The 15,936-nt window shown below is 38.9% G+C and overlaps 1 pseudogene; it reads right to left on the reverse strand.

The window, feature by feature from the left end:
- Window positions 1–3,513: 3,513 nt before the first annotated feature.
- LOC112838809 (protein-L-histidine N-pros-methyltransferase pseudogene) lies at window positions 3,514–4,893 on the reverse strand (annotated as a pseudogene).
- Window positions 4,894–15,936: the final 11,043 nt, after the last annotated feature.

Below are 15,936 nucleotides of genomic sequence, written 5' to 3' on the forward strand. Positions count from 1 at the left end.
ATTTGTAACTCTTTTTGGTAATCTTTAAAATATCATTTAAAAACATGTATCTTTGCTGGAAGAATCATAGTGGGAAAACATCCCACAGTCTATCACAAAAATACCAGTAATTGGTTCTTTATGCTCAGTTTGGTTGATAAAGTGTATATATTTATCACACCACCATTACCAAAATAAAATAATGACATTTGATTGGGAATAATCAAATGGAGATCATTTTTTCAAGTCACTCACTTGAACAAAAGAAGCTTTATTCTTCTCCTTATTACGAAAGCAATACATGTTAAGTATAAAAAAATATTAAAATCAGCTGTATTCCCATCATAATGAAATAATCCCTGTTCACATTTTCTTGTATGTATTTCAAGGATTTTTTCTAAGTATTTGCATGTATATGCATTTTTAACAAAGAGATCATGCTACTTTGAAATTTTGTTGGGTTTCATAATATACATTTATGAACATATTCAATGTTCTTAAATAATCTTCAGTAATTTTATAAAGATTTTATTTATTTGAGAGACAGCAAGCGAGAGAGAAAGTATGAGCAGGGGGAGGGGCAGAGTGAGAGAGAGAGAGAAGCAGACTCCCCGCTGAGCAGGGAGTCTGATGTGGAGCTGATCCCAGGACCCTGGGATCATGACCCAAGCAGAAGGCAGACACTTAACTGACTGAGCCACCCAGGCACCCCCACCAATTTTTTTATTAGCTGTTGTCATCTGAATGTGCTAACATTTAGAATACTAATCCCTTAGTACTAAACATTATTTCTCCACTGACATTTTTTTTCTTGTTAATGCTATCAACTACAATAAAATAAACATGTTTATAGATAATTCTTGGTATATAACTGTTATTTCTTTCATATATATTCCTAGAGACTTCAATACCAGGTTAAAAGCTATGCTTACTTTTTAAAACATCTGTTTATTAATGCAACAGATGCTTAGTGACCATCAACAAATATTAGATACATATTTATTGAATTATTAGGTAGTAGACTAAACAACAGGAATACTCAGTAGAGCAAATATAGTTTCTGCACTCAATGACCCTAAAGTTTGAAGACAAAGTAAACAATCCTTTGTCACATATGTTAAAATGGCAATCAGAAAAAATGCAAGTTACAATCCCACCATTAATATATGAGAACACCTATTTCTTTACATAGGCACCAACTTTTAATACCAAGCCTAAGGGGAAAAAAATGTCACTTTGATGAGTGACAATGTTTGTCATGCTAATTTGCATTTCTTTGATTTCTAGTGAAGCTGAACATTTTTTTAACATATTTATACTGCTCTGACATATTTGGGGGAAAATGCTGCTTTAAAAATCTGTGGAATTGTTTGGCTTTTCTAATGCAGCTCCTAAAGTCTTATTTTTCATTTTATAAAATTTCTACAGCTCTTTAGAAATAGAGTTGAAATACTCAATATTGTGATAAAAACTTTTATTTATGAGGTATGACTTTATAGAGCTCATTTATCTTTATAACACCATAAGGAAGAATGAAGGAGGAATTTTTATATTGCACATACAAGTGCACATTATCATAAATTATAAAAGTATTTGATGGTGCTAAAGAAAGGAATGAGGAATCAATTTCCTTTTCTATGCCTGAATTTATATCCTTAATATCTTTCTCCCACATGTATATTTTTACTTCTATTTATTCAACCAGTATTTTGTTCAGTAGGAAGACCCCTAAAAGCAGTCTGTAATAGTGGACAGTAATGACTGTTTATTGACAACCACTCTCCCCTCCCCCTTCTTCTGTGTTTACTGAACACAATTTTGTTCTGTTTTCTACTCCTGGGTGAAGGTAACCCTTAACTCAGCTCAGTGGTACATCCTAACCAATCATGATTCCATTTGCTGCAGTGATTGGTTTAGGTCTCAGCATGTGATACATTTTTAGCCAATGAGTTGCAGGAGAAATCTGCTGATCGCCTCCAAGAAAGGTTGCCTCACTTTTACAAAAGATAAACTCAGAGAGACCATCTCTTCCCATATTGTCAAACACTGTCACGTCTGCCTCTGACCATGACTGCCACCTTGTAACCAAAGCTACCCAAAGAAGAATGGTTAAGCAGGAAATACAGAAAGAATCTGGATCCTCGATGACATCATTGAACCAATGAATAAATCCAACCCGACCTAGAAGCCTTTCTTCAGGACTTCTTCTTACGTGTCTTCATTGTTTAAGACATTGCATTTGAATTTCCTGTTACTTGTTGTGCACGATATCCTGACTGATATACATGGTTTTGAATTTAGAAGGTAAATTTAGGGTTGTTAATTCACCTCTTTGAGCTCAGGTTCTTCATTGAGAGAGAAGAGGCAAGGAGAGAGGGAGAAAGAGTTCTGTGTATCTCAATCCATTATTTTATAAAAGCAAAGTCATTTTTTAATATTAAAAAATAGAAAAGACATGATCTCAGGAAAAAAATCTTGGAAGTTAAATTAATTAAGCCTTTTTAAAAAACAGTGTGCAATCTTTTTTTTCCTCATTTCTTTGTGGAGTGAAAAATTCGTCTAGATTCTGGTTGGGAAATCATTTGATAAGACAAGTCATATATCCATAAACTAAATAATAGTATGAATAAATTTTTGGTTCTACTTAAGATAAGAGTTCTAAAAAATCAGAGATCATGGAAAACAAGAAGGCTGGGGAATTTTATTAATAGAGGTGCAAAGCCATTAGCCATGCAGTCAGTAGGAGCTAGATCAATTTCTGGAAAGAAATGAGTAGAGTATTTTAGGCAGTAAGCTGCATAAACAAAAGCCCAAGGCCAGGAATAATTATGGTGAATGAGGCCTGGGGGAGCACTCCAGCCTGACTAGGATGGAGATTTCATTTAGGGAGATGGATCCTAAAATTAGGACTTATGGACCTTCAGGATTGTGTATGTCTTCTCAGAGGTCTTTGAGTTTTCAGACAGTTTTTATATTTAATGTTTTCATTTCAGAGATCATCTAAAACATTAATGTAAGTATAGGTAGATCATAAGGATGGCCACTGAAACCTAATCACTGCTACATCATTACAGGACCTATTTTGGTATTCATATTTATGATCTGGTTCATATAAGAACTTCTCGTTCACTTAAAAAAATGACATTTTTTTCATAATGAGGACTATTCTGCTATATATTTATTGTTTCCTTTTCCTTTTTTAACACACAACTAGATTATACTTAGTAGCCTCTCTTGATTTGTACCTGGCCAGGTGACTATTCTGGCAGAAGTTATGCTATTTCCAAGTCAGGCCCATATAAGAACCCACCCCACTTCCCCTCCAGCACATACAATCTTTGCTCTCTTTCCCCATCTGTCAACTGAACAGAAAAGGCCACTAAGGATAAAAGGTAGGTAGAGTCACAAAATGGAAGGAGTCATGAAATGTGGAAGGCTGTCTGATCAGACTTTGACATGAGTGAGAAGTGAATTTTATTGGGGTCAGCCACTGAAAACTCAAGGCTTACATGTCGTAAGAGTTAACACTATCTCTTTTTTTTATCTCCAAAAAAGTTTATTAGCATGATTAAAAACATTTTTTGAATAATGACAAAGAATTTCTAAACATGAAAGAGTATCAGTGGCTATACCTTATAACCAAATATTTGCAATTGAACAGACAGCTTTATTGCCAGTCTTCATTTTATTAAAAACAATCATCCATATTTATTGGTTCCATGTGAGGTTGTGACTATTGCTTTGACTGGGAATGAGTCCCTACTGTAATTAAGTATAAAAAATATCTTCCATACTTGCAGTGTGACCTGTATACTGAGTAAAGAGTTGATAAAAATCCTCAAAGAGTTGGGTTTTGTTTTTTACATTCCTTTTACACACTACAAAGAAATAATTAGTATTTTGGCTTTTTAAATTCCTACATGATATTCAGAATGGCAGTCCCCAACGGTCCTCCCCTCACATAATCACAAACGCAGACCCTTTTCTGGAGTGTACATTGTTGGGGTGGGCGCTGAAGACTCGGGCCTCCACGTGTTTATACTGGTTTGAGAACAAAGACAGCATCATCCAAAACGTAGTAGTCATTATACATGTCGCCTTCACACAGGTATGGTAGTCTGGTGAAAGCTTCAATAACAAAACCAGCTTTTCTGAAAACTTCAGGCGGACTATTCACTTGTTCTTCCCAATTCTGTCGCTTGATTTCTCAAATTTCTGATGGTTTCTCCCGCTTGCCACCTACGTTTTCCACATAGGGATGAAAGAGTAAAACCAAGGCGACAATGACCCTGCCTCTAGTTGGCTCCAAGACACTTCTGATATCTTTTAACAAAGTCAGGGGCTGATCACAGCAGTCCAGCAAATTCAAGCAGCTGATGACATCATACTGGAACCCTGTATTCTGCCATTCATTTATACCAAGCACTTCTGAAGCTGCCATATCATAGTTTCAGACAGCTCAGTGGCATAAATTTCTTCAAAATGAGGGCTCGTGATTTTTGTGACTTCTCCATCTCCAGCACCTAAATCAAGAAGTCTATGGGTTTTCCAGTCTGGATTAATTTTTAGCAGTCTCTGAAACTGATCTGGTGAAAACACAAACATTGAGCCTCTTCCTAGCAACCCATTGATAGACGTTCTAGACATAAACAGGCTAAAAATGGATGACACGAAAGAGTGATATAATTGGATAAATAGCCAGCCCGATTTCTCAATGCTGTTATTTAAGAAGATCTGCGTTCCTTGGTCAAGGTAGCTCTGAACAAAGACAGCCTGGAGTGATTCGCATAATTTCTCTCTGTTGCACACATACCACTTTTCATAGAACTTGGTATCCCAGCTCATGATCCTTCAATCCGTCTAAGAAGCCTCAAGCCTCGCTGTCTCTCTCTCTTCTCAGAGAGCCTCCTGAATTACAAATCAAGAGTTAACACTATCTTTAACCAGTGCCCAAAACTTTGAAAAGAGAAAAGTAGATGGAGAATTGAACCATCATATAGCATCACGATAGTTTTAGACTTGCTGAACCCCAGTGTAATCTGCTTTCTGGGGTATAGGTTTGTAAAGCAATTAACATATGAGAAAATCTTAGTTGCACATCCCAGTGATAATTCAATTAGGTACCCTTTAATGTAGATTTCCAAAAAGGCAGAATGCCAACCTTATCTTCAAGGATATAAGATAATTTGCAGTTACACATGACTCCATGAAAATTGGCATCTGAACATTTCTCACTGCCTTGAAATTATTAATAACATTCAGAACATTACATTTATACGAACACTCCATTACTGCAGAATGATTACCTACAGTATTTACTGGTAGATATTTTTAAAACTAATCTGGGCAATTCAGTTTCAGCAAAACAAGCATCTTCTATCATGTTAATGCTGCTAATTAAAATTGTATTGGCTTTTTAATTTGCGTGGTATTTAATTTGTAATGTAGTTTGACTTTATGCTTATATAACAAATATGGGCATAAAAGGAACATTTTGTACCTACTTAAGATTCTTATAATATAAAGAATTTATGTCAACATTGTGAATCCATGTGAGTTTTTTTTGTTTTTTGGGGGTTTTTTTTGGTTTTTTTTGCAAAAGAGATAGCTTCATCACTCAAGTTTGATAAACATTGGAATAGATCAACTCTTAATTCTCTCTTAGCAGTATTAACTGGCATTCGGAACAAAGGGTCTGCAACTAAGCCTTTCTCAGCTTGAGGCCACGTTCTGTTACTTACTAGCTGTGTGGTGTTGGGCCAGTTGTTTAACCTCCTCAAACACTATAACTTAACTGAAAACTTAGGATAATAATTATTGCCTCTTAGGATTATGCTGCTGGTAAAGTATGGGCACATGATAAATAGCTGTTACTGTCATCTAGTGAACATTTTCAAGCAGTTCAGCCTGGTGGAATTGTGATTTACATTTGCACAAATTTCTGATTTTGTCAAATTTACATCACATTCAAGATCAATAACTTAGGAGAACTGCCTATATTTTTAAAATTTGTACTATTATCGTTTTAAGTATAAATTAGTGATCCTAACACCCAATAATGCATAGCCTCTACATATAAAACCAGATTTAGGTGAATTTCGACTTAAAAATACTTTAGACTGAATTAATTCTATTTCTTAGATGCAATTTTTTAAAAATGTTCTTTCTAGTACATTAAACTATAATTCTGAGTTTTTATTAATTCTGGTTGACCTCCCTCATAAGCAGCCCAAGCTTGTAAATCATGCAGATTGAGAAGTCTGCTTTTAAAAAGTCCTGTGTTTTGTAGGATGCTTGAGTAAGTTCTGTTGAATTGATATTCCTTTTTTTTTACATTTTTAAATTTAAATTCAATTATTTAACATATAATGTATTATTGGTTTCAGAGGTACAAGTCTATGATTCATCAGTCTTATATAATACCCAGTGCTCATTACATCACATGCCCTCCTTAATGTCCATCACCCAGTTACCCCATCCCTCTACCCGCCTCCCCTCCAGCAACCCTCAGTTTGTTTCCTGTGATTAAGAGTCTCTTATGGGGGATGCCTGGGTGTCTGAGTCGGCTAGGCATCTGTCTTAGGCTCACGTCATCACCCTGGCATCAGATCACCCTGGGATCGTGTTCCGCATTGAGCTCCTTACTTACTGAGAAGTCTGCTTCTCCCTCTGCTTGCCACTACCCCTGCTTGTGCTCTCTCCCTCTCTGACAAATAAATGAATAAAATCTTAAAAAAAAAAAAAAAGGGATCTCTTATGGTTTGTCTCCTTCTCTGGTTTTGTCTTGTTTTATTTTTTCCTCTCTTCCCCTTATGACCCTGTGTTTTGTTTCTTAAATTCTACATATCAGTGAGATCATATGATAATTGTCTTTCTCTGACTTATTTCACTTAGCATAATACCCTCTGGTTCCATCCATGTCATTGCAAATGGCAAGATTTCAATTTTTGATGGCTCCATAATATTCCATTTTATATGTATATACCACATCTTCTTTATCCATTCATCTGTCGATGGACATCTGGACTCTTTCCATAGTTTGGCTATTGTGGACATTGCTGCTATCAACGTTGGGGTGCACATGCCCCTTCGGATCACTACATTTGTATCTTTGGGGTAAATACCCAGTAGTGCAATTGCTGGGTCATGGGGTAGCTCTATTTTCAACTTTTTGAAGAACTTTCATACTGTTTTTCAGAGTGACTGCACCAGCTTGCATTCCCACCAACAGTGTAGGAGGGTTCCCCTTTCTCCCCATCCTCACCAACATCTGTTGTTTCCTGACTTGTTAATTCTAGCCATTCTGACGGGTGTGAGGTGGTATCTCATTGGGGTTTTGATTTGGATTTCCCTGATGCCGAGTGATGTGGAGCATTTTTTCATGTGTCTGTTGGCCATTTAGATGTCTTCTTTGGAGAAATGTCTGTTCATGTCTTCTGCCCATTTCTTGATTGGATCATTTGTTCTTTGGGTGTTGAGTTTGATAAGTTCTTTATAGATTTTGGATACTAGCCCTTTTTTTTTTAAGATTTTATTTGGTTATATGACAGAGAGAGACACAGCGAGAGAGGGAACAGAAGCAGCGGGAGTGGGAGAGGGAGAAGCAGGCTTCCCGCAGAGCAGGGAGCCCGACACAGGGCTCGATCCCATGACCCTGGTATCATGACCTGAGCCGAAGGCAGACACTTACGACTGAGCCAGCCAGGCGCCCCGGATACTAGCCCTTTATCTGATATGTCATTTGCAATTATCTTCTCCCATTCTGTCGGTTGTCTTTTGGTTTTGTTGACTGTTTCCTTTGCTGTGCAAAAACTTTTATCTTGATGAAGTCCCAATCGTTCGTTTTTGCCGTTGCTTCCCTTGCCTTTGGAGACATGCCTAGCAAGAAGTTTCTGTGGCCGAGGTCACAGAGGTTGCTGCCTATGTTCTCCTCTAGGATTTTGAAGGATTCCTGTCTCACATTTAGGTCTTTCATCCATTTTGAGTCTATTTTTGTATATGGTGTAAAGAAATGGTTCAGTTTCATTCTTCTGCATATAGCAGTCCAATTTTCCCAACACCATTTGTTGAAGAGACTGTCTTTTTTCCATTGGACATTCTTTGCTGCTTTTTCGAAGATTAGTTGACCATAGAGTTGAGGGTCCATTTCTGGGCTCTCGATTCTGTTCCATTGATCTATGTGTCTGTTTTTGTGCCAGTACCATACTGTCTTGATGATGACAGCTTTGTAATAGAGCTTGAAGTCCGGAACTGTGATGCCACCAGTTTTGGTTTTCTTTTTCAACACTGAAATGATATTCTATTAATACACCAGTAATGTGTCAAATCAATCCCTCTTAATCTGGGTTCTACGGAAAATAAATCCTACCATTATTGGACTGAGACTAATCAGAGACTTTTAGACACAGAGAATTGTCTTAGCTGGAACAGGCAGTCCTTTAAAGGAGTTTCTGTAGACACAGAGACATCAGGAGGCATTGAAAATAAAGAAAGTGCAAAGGAAAGGGACAAACTGTCCCCTAGAGTGGTGTGGAACCCCACGAGCTCTTGTCCATACGGAACATTCAGCTTTACATTCTAGGGACACAAGGCACTCTTTCTCAGCTAGAGGAATAATCACGTATAATTTCTCATGGACAGCATGAGTGTCCTGATGCTTAGTCCTCTTAGGAGCTCACAGTGAAAAACCACTGGCATTAGTAAAAGGCTTCGTATCAAAAAAGACTATTAAGGAGTAGCAGGGGAGCACTTTCCTTTATAAAGGGTGTTTAGAGCCATTAGAATGCGCATAACTGGGAGACAAATCATAAGAGTCTCTTAACTCCAGGTAACAAACTGAGGGTTGCTGGAGGGGAGATGGGTGGGGGTATGGGGTCACTGGGTGATGGGCGTTAAGGAGGGCACGTGATGTGATGAGCACTGGGTGTTATATGCAACTGATGAATCACTAAACTCTGCTTATGAAACTAATAATATACTATATATTAATTAAATTGATTTTAAATTTTAAAAAAGAAGAAAACAAAAGAATGCACAGAACTTGTTAACTGAGGGCATTGAACTTCTCGCAGAGACAATAAAGTGGAAGTCACGCTGTGCTGCATCATATTTGGCCACCGTGGAAACCAGCCCTCAGGGTTGGCTTCCAGCTCCCTGCATTTCACTCCATGGTGACCCCAGGCCAGACAACAGGAGGATTTTTTTATACTATTTTGAATTTGTCAAATGTAGGCAGCTTCCACTAGAGTCTCAAGGATCACCAGATTAGTCAGGAATATTTGGTACAGGTGTGTAATCGGCAGGACGTTGGAGTGAGAAATGTATTGGTCTAATCCCAGTTCAGCAACTAAGAAGCCCCATGATGTTGGGTAACTTACTTAACCTCTCACTCAGCTTCAGTTTCCTCTCCCATAAAATGCAGATGAAAATGCCTATGTGGTCATTTGGGGGGGGGTAGGGATTAATTGTAATAACAAGAAAGAGCCAAAACATGGTCGGTACTCAGTAATTATTCATTTCTCTCCCTCTTGCTCTTCCTCCTCCAAACCCTTTCTCTATTCTGTTTCTCTGTCCTTCTCAGTATAAGACACCCCTTTCTTTCTCAGTATAAAACTGGTAGATTTAGGCTAATTCATTGATTAATTTTGGGGTATCTACTATGTGCCAGACACCCTACTAAGTGAGTGAGCTATACAATGTAAGGTCTAGTCAGGGAGGTTTTTGTGTAAATAAATGTAACATCATGATTTATTGATATCCTAGTGCTGTATTAGAACTGAATAGGCAAATTTAAACTGTAATGTCATCTTGACTGAAGGCTCAAAATTTGGATGTGAGTTTCTACCCTTAAAGACTAAGCTTCCTCTTCCTTCTTTGCTTTTTAAAATCCTGGCCCAGTGATGCAAAAATCTAGATTGTCTGAGAAGGAAAGTGCTCCAAAGTTTGAAGGAGAGGGGAGTGACCCAACTTTGGGAAGAGATGGACTCCCCAGGACTGTAAGGAGAGAGCATGGTTCTACCAGTGGTGAGGACCTACTTTCTACTCTCACACAAAAGTAAATGTCTCCTTACTGAGTATCACATCCTTGAAAGCCACATCCATGTCCTGGGGACTGAGTAGGACAGAGAGGAAGAGTATGCTTACAGAAAAAGAGCTGTCTGCTTCTAAAGGGACCAGAGCATCATAGGAACCAGCACCATGGCCTTGTCCCACACTATAGATTGGGCGAGTTTGGGGTGTTTTCCTCCACAGGGAAGAGAAGGGGATGAAAGATGAAAAACTAAATGATACTGTATGTCATACATACCAATGCTGGTTGGGGCAGACTCTGGGAAGAGAAAGCCAAAATTAATTTTTTTCAAAAATTTAAGAAGTCTGATATCCTGCACCCAAGTTTTCTGAAACAACTGAAGCCATTCTCAAATAATCATTCTCCAATGTTTTACATGCTGTACTGATAGGAAGGTCAAAGTATCAAATTGAAACCTATGAAATTGCCACTCAGCAATTTCCTGTGGTTCATTCTAATACTATGGCTGCTCCAAGAAGGGCATGACCAAGGCAGAGATGGAAAACCAGTGGTCCACTCTTTGGTTTGGGCCTACAAAATTTCGAAATACCAAAACTCTAAATACATAAAATTGGGGGATTTCCCATAAAATACTGATTCATGGCTTCTCTGGAATAGTCAGAATATTTGGAAATGAGGGACCCATGTTCCATCATGGCAACAATTTGCCAAAGCTGAGTAGTGGATGCGCTTCTTTCGTACATGTTCTCCAGTCTGCCAGTCTCCACAACTTCCTATTCTCCTCAAGATACTGAGGTCCATCATCAATAGCTCTTTTTTCCCTTATACCTGCCCTACCTCATTCATTCACCTGACAACCACAGATACTTGCCCTGTGACTCCTGGAGCCATCACGGAAAGCTCATAAAATGGAGACAACCAGGGCAGACAGAGTGGGGCAGATGCTCCAGAAAAAGGGAATGCACAAATGCGTGAGAATGCCTGTCATGGCAAAGTTAAGCTGGGGTGTGTAAGAAACAGGACCGGAGGATGATGCTGGAGAGATAGGATGAGTCAAGACTGTGAAGAGCATTGTTTGTGATACCCAGGAGTTTACCTATGAGACGTGATGGGAACTAGCAGAAATTCCTAGGCAGAAAAATTAAACTATCATTTCTGGAATCTGAATTATCACTCAGTTGGCTATGAGGCAGATGGATTAGCACAGGAAGAGGCTGGAGGCAGGGAGGCCAACCTAGAGACACTTGTCAAATTCCAGTTCTAAGGATAATAAGGATCTGGGCTGCTGGGCTTTTTCTTCATTTAAATAATGCAGAGACCAGATATTCTGCCCACTTCTATCCAGTGGAAGACTCTTAAAAATGAGGACATGATCGATGACTTTATTCCAGTGATGAACATGTGCTACAAGTGAGGAAATGGAACAAATATAAAAACTGGGCTTAGGAATGTTGGAAAGAGTGTGGCAGACACTGTTGGTTAGCAATCCAACAGACATTCTCTCCTTTCTGGCTACCAATCTTGCTTAGGTTGCAAAGTACTCAGCCTCATCAGATGAATCAAGACTGGCCTAAGTCAATTACGACAATCCTCTCTGACAGTGATTGGTCCAGGGGTGTGCTTGAAATCTATTTCTAGGCATTGAAACAAATGAAGTCAGCTCAGGTCTTCTTCTGCCTAAGATTTTTCTCCCTGCTAGGAAAAGTACATGTGGATAGAGTCTCTCATCTTCCAAAATCCTTTATTCTTTACTTTGGTCATTGTTATGTGACAACATGATGCTTAGAGCATGTCAGGCTCCACGCTCAGTGGAGAATCTGCTTCTCTAACTCTCCCTCTGCCCCTCCCCCTGCTCGTGCATGTTCTCTCTCTCTCTCTAATAAATCTTTTAAAAAAGCGTGGGGCACCTAGCTGGCTCAGTTGGTAGAGCATGTGACTCTTGTCCTCAGGGTCATGAGTTCAAGCCCCAGGTTGGGTGCAGAGCCCACTTTTATAAGTAAGTAAATAAATTTGTAAAAATGAATGAAATATCTAAGCTGAGCATAACTCAGATCTGCAACCCCAGAGATTTATTTGCATGTGTCACTTAGTATGCAGGACTTATCACCTACCTCACCTTCAAACACATATACAAAAGGAAGGCAGGGAGCGTTTTCATGCTCATTTGGAACAGAGACAAGAGTAATATGGAACAGAAGGATAAAAAGTATCTGCTATCCACCCCAAGTCCCAGGGACTACCTAAGGAGAAGCAGGGGTTATGAGTGAAAGCTAAAGCATTATGATGAAAGACTCTAAGACACACTGTATACTAGGGCTTTAAGCACTAGGTGCCAAATTGATACTTAGAGAGGAGGAGAGCAGGTCCCCAATCTCTGCACAGACAGGGTGACACATGGCAGGAATCTCAGGGCAGTTGTGGAGCAGAAATGCCAGGATGCAACATTCCCACTGAAGAGCCTGGCCCCAGTGGCTATGCTGAAGAACTGAAATATGGTGGCTCGTAGCAATGGACTTGAGTAATGATACAAAATTAGGACACGTGTGGACTTATTCCTGAGTATAAGTGAGAATCTCATGAAATTGCCAAAGAACTGGAAATGAGCTGAGGTCCTGACATATGGCAGAAGAGGGCTGTGAAGAAGTTAAATTCAGGCCTTATTAATGTTCTTCATCCATGCCCACTCGTTGGTGAGCTGGGAACATTCAGGTTACACTGTGATATTAAAATTAAAAAAAAAATGCAGCTTCTCACTTCTTCATTATTTTTTAATTTACAGATAGCTTTTCTCTGTTCTTTAATTTAAAACTCCCTTTCCACCCCCCAAAAACATTTTTAATTTATCAAATCTTAGATCTTGAGAATCTCAAAGGAATTTAATCTTTTCTTAGGGAAGGGAAATAGAAGTTTTTCATTCAAAAATAGGGGACACAGCAAATTTAGTTAAAGAGGATGCTATGAAACACACTGTTTCTTTATGGTCCAAGACTTCAATAATTTGTTGAATTTGGAGATCTGTTTGAGAATTTGAGGATGCTCTAGGAGTCTCTGCAGATAAGGCTCGTTGGCATGAGTACATCTGAAGCCTGTCCATTCCCTCCGATTTTGGATGCCAAGGGATCCTAAGTTAAAAGCTTGCATCAGGTCTCAGCTTCTAGCACTTCTGTAGTTCCTTGTGGAAGTTAGAGTATAATGCTGCTGAAACAAAGTCCATGAATTTGGTCTATCTGCTAGCCAGTTAGCATTATGGGAATCCCCAGGGCATCCCTGAACCTTGTCAAAATTCATCAAGTGTAGATGATTCAGTGCTGATGAATCATCTTGCCAAGTAGGTGTTCTTTCTGACACAGATAATAATTTCATGCTCCACTGTGTCCAACTGAGAGCCTCCCCTTCCAACACAACCAATTACCACTGTACTGAAGGGTTACAAAGACTGACACTTTGTACTCATAAAAGAGTCCTAATAATAACTATGTAAATTAAAGGCACTTCATCAAGCACTTTAGAAACATTTTCCCTTTCCATCCTTACAGGAGAATGAGATTATGAATGATTACTCCCATTTTACAGATAAGAAAACTAAGTGTCATGACCCAGGTCACACAGGTAATAAGTGGCAAAACACATAAATATCCCAGTTTTATGATTCTACGCATGTGTTTCCTCCCCAAATTCATATATTGAAGTCCTAATTCCCAATGTGATGGTACTAGCAGGTGGGCCTTTGGGGGTAGTTAGGTTTGGATGAAGTCATGAGGGTATAGCCCCCATGATGGGGTTACTGCCCTTATAAGAGGAGGAAGACACACCAGAGCTTTATCTCTCTACCAAACAATCATGTAGCAAGAAGGCGGCTGCCTGCAAGCCAGAAAGAGAGCCCTTACCAAAACCTAACCATGCTAGCACGCTGATCTTGGACTTCCCAGCCTCCAGAACTATGAGAAATAAATGTTTGTTGTTTAAAGCCACCCAGTATATGGTATTTTGTTATAGCAGCCTGAGCTGACTAAGACACCCAGGATGGCTGAGCCCATGCCTCTCACCTCTATGCTTTTTGCATGCCAACTAATATGAACGTTATATTTTGTAATCTTAGTCCCAAGTGTCAACCCTAAATTCAATGAGTTAATGAAAGCTCAATATAAGCACTCCTAAATCTCCTGAAATAATTTCTGTTGAATAAGACTGGCTTTTGAAAGACAATAAAATGTACTGGAACTGAAAAAAGACAAAAAAAAATGTCTTTTCACTTAATTGTTAAAATCCCCCAATCTATATCCTGCCCACATAATTCTCAACTAATAATAGCCTATTTCACTCAGTGTCAGCAAAGAATACAAAATGCTGTAATCCACATGTGTGTTATTTTGCTGTACATGCCTGCAAACTATAATTAGCAGATAGCTTCTTCAAACATCAAGCCAAACATTTTTGAGAGTTTCTTCTTGCTTCCAGAAAAATCAGGAGCAAACAGCTTAGAAAAACATTTTTGTTAAAAAAATAAATAAATAAAAGGGCAAGAAAACAAACCCTGTTCTCTCTTCTATCACAATTTGACTTTGAATCTATCATCACATTTGCTAATTCTTTTGAAATCATGTCTGAAATTGGTGTGTCGTGAAGCACAGAATATACCCATCATAATATGAACATCAAAGAAAACACATCAAAGAAAATGACAGCAAGGGAAGAGAACGAAAAACAGATTTTGAAATTGGATTTAAAGGTATCTTATTAAAGATCCTGGTGGTCTTGACAAGAGTCATTTTGTTATTGATGAATGTGGGAACACACCTGCAGTGGCTTAAAACTGTGATGGCACCTCCATCCAACGGACTGCTCTGCAGTGGTTACATGGTCAAGGTGCTAAGTTAGCAACACGTCAATGAGAAAAGCAAGTCACCTAACAATAAGAATAGTATGATTTCATATTTGTGATAGTAAAAATATCAGTGTATAGAAATGTATGTAGGTTTAGATGTGGATGGCCTTATTCGTATGTTCGTAAATGCATGAGAGAATTGTCTAAAATGGCACATCCCTGTGCCAGAGACACTTCAGCACCCAGCAGTGGTAGATGACTCCACACAAGTTCGGATGCATGCTAATAATGTCCCACAGGAAGAGCATGACTGCGATCTTTCCATAGTCTGCCTTAGGGACTTCTCAAGGGAGCCCACTGAGCTTGCAAACAAGTCACCCAGAGGGACAAGTGAGTGAACACCCTTGGGAGCAATACTCAACCAATGGGGAATAAGAGGTAATGGATAAATGCCCCAGACTACCCACTGCAGCCTTTGAATGGACAAGTTTGGGAGTCATTCTGTGTATTTTGTGTGGGGGTGGGGATAAAACATCTATAACATAAATTTACCATTTTAACTGTCTTTCAGTATACAATTCAGTGGCGTTAAGTACATTCAACCTGTCACGCAACCATCACCACTAACCATTTCCAGAACGTTTTCATCATCCCTAATATAAACTTTGTATTCATAACCCCCAAAATCCCCATTCTCCCCTCCCCTCAGTCCCTGGGAAACACAATTCTTTCTTCTCTATGAATTAGCCCACTCTAGGTACCTTGTATAAGCGGACTCATGTAATATTTGTTCATTTCTGTCTGGCTTATTTCACTTAGCATAAGTTTTCTTTTTTTTTTCTTTTTAAGATTTATTTATTTATTTATTTGACAGAGAGAGAGAGACAGTGAGAGAGGGAACACAAGCAGGGAGAGTGGGAGAGGGAGAAGCAGCCTCCTCGCTGAGCAGGGAGCCTGATGCGGGGCTCGATCCCAGGACCCTGGGATCATGACCTGAGCCAAAGGCAGACGCTTAACGACTGAGCCACCAAGACACCCCCAGCATAACGTTTTCAAAGGTCATCCATATTGTAGAAGAATTTCATTCCTTATTTTTTTTTAA

The sequence above is a fragment of the Callorhinus ursinus genome, unplaced genomic scaffold, assembly GCF_003265705.2.
Source record: "Callorhinus ursinus isolate GAN/ISIS: 27379988/994484 unplaced genomic scaffold, GSC_fseal_2.0 scaffold28, whole genome shotgun sequence".
NCBI lineage: Eukaryota > Metazoa > Chordata > Mammalia > Carnivora > Otariidae > Callorhinus > Callorhinus ursinus.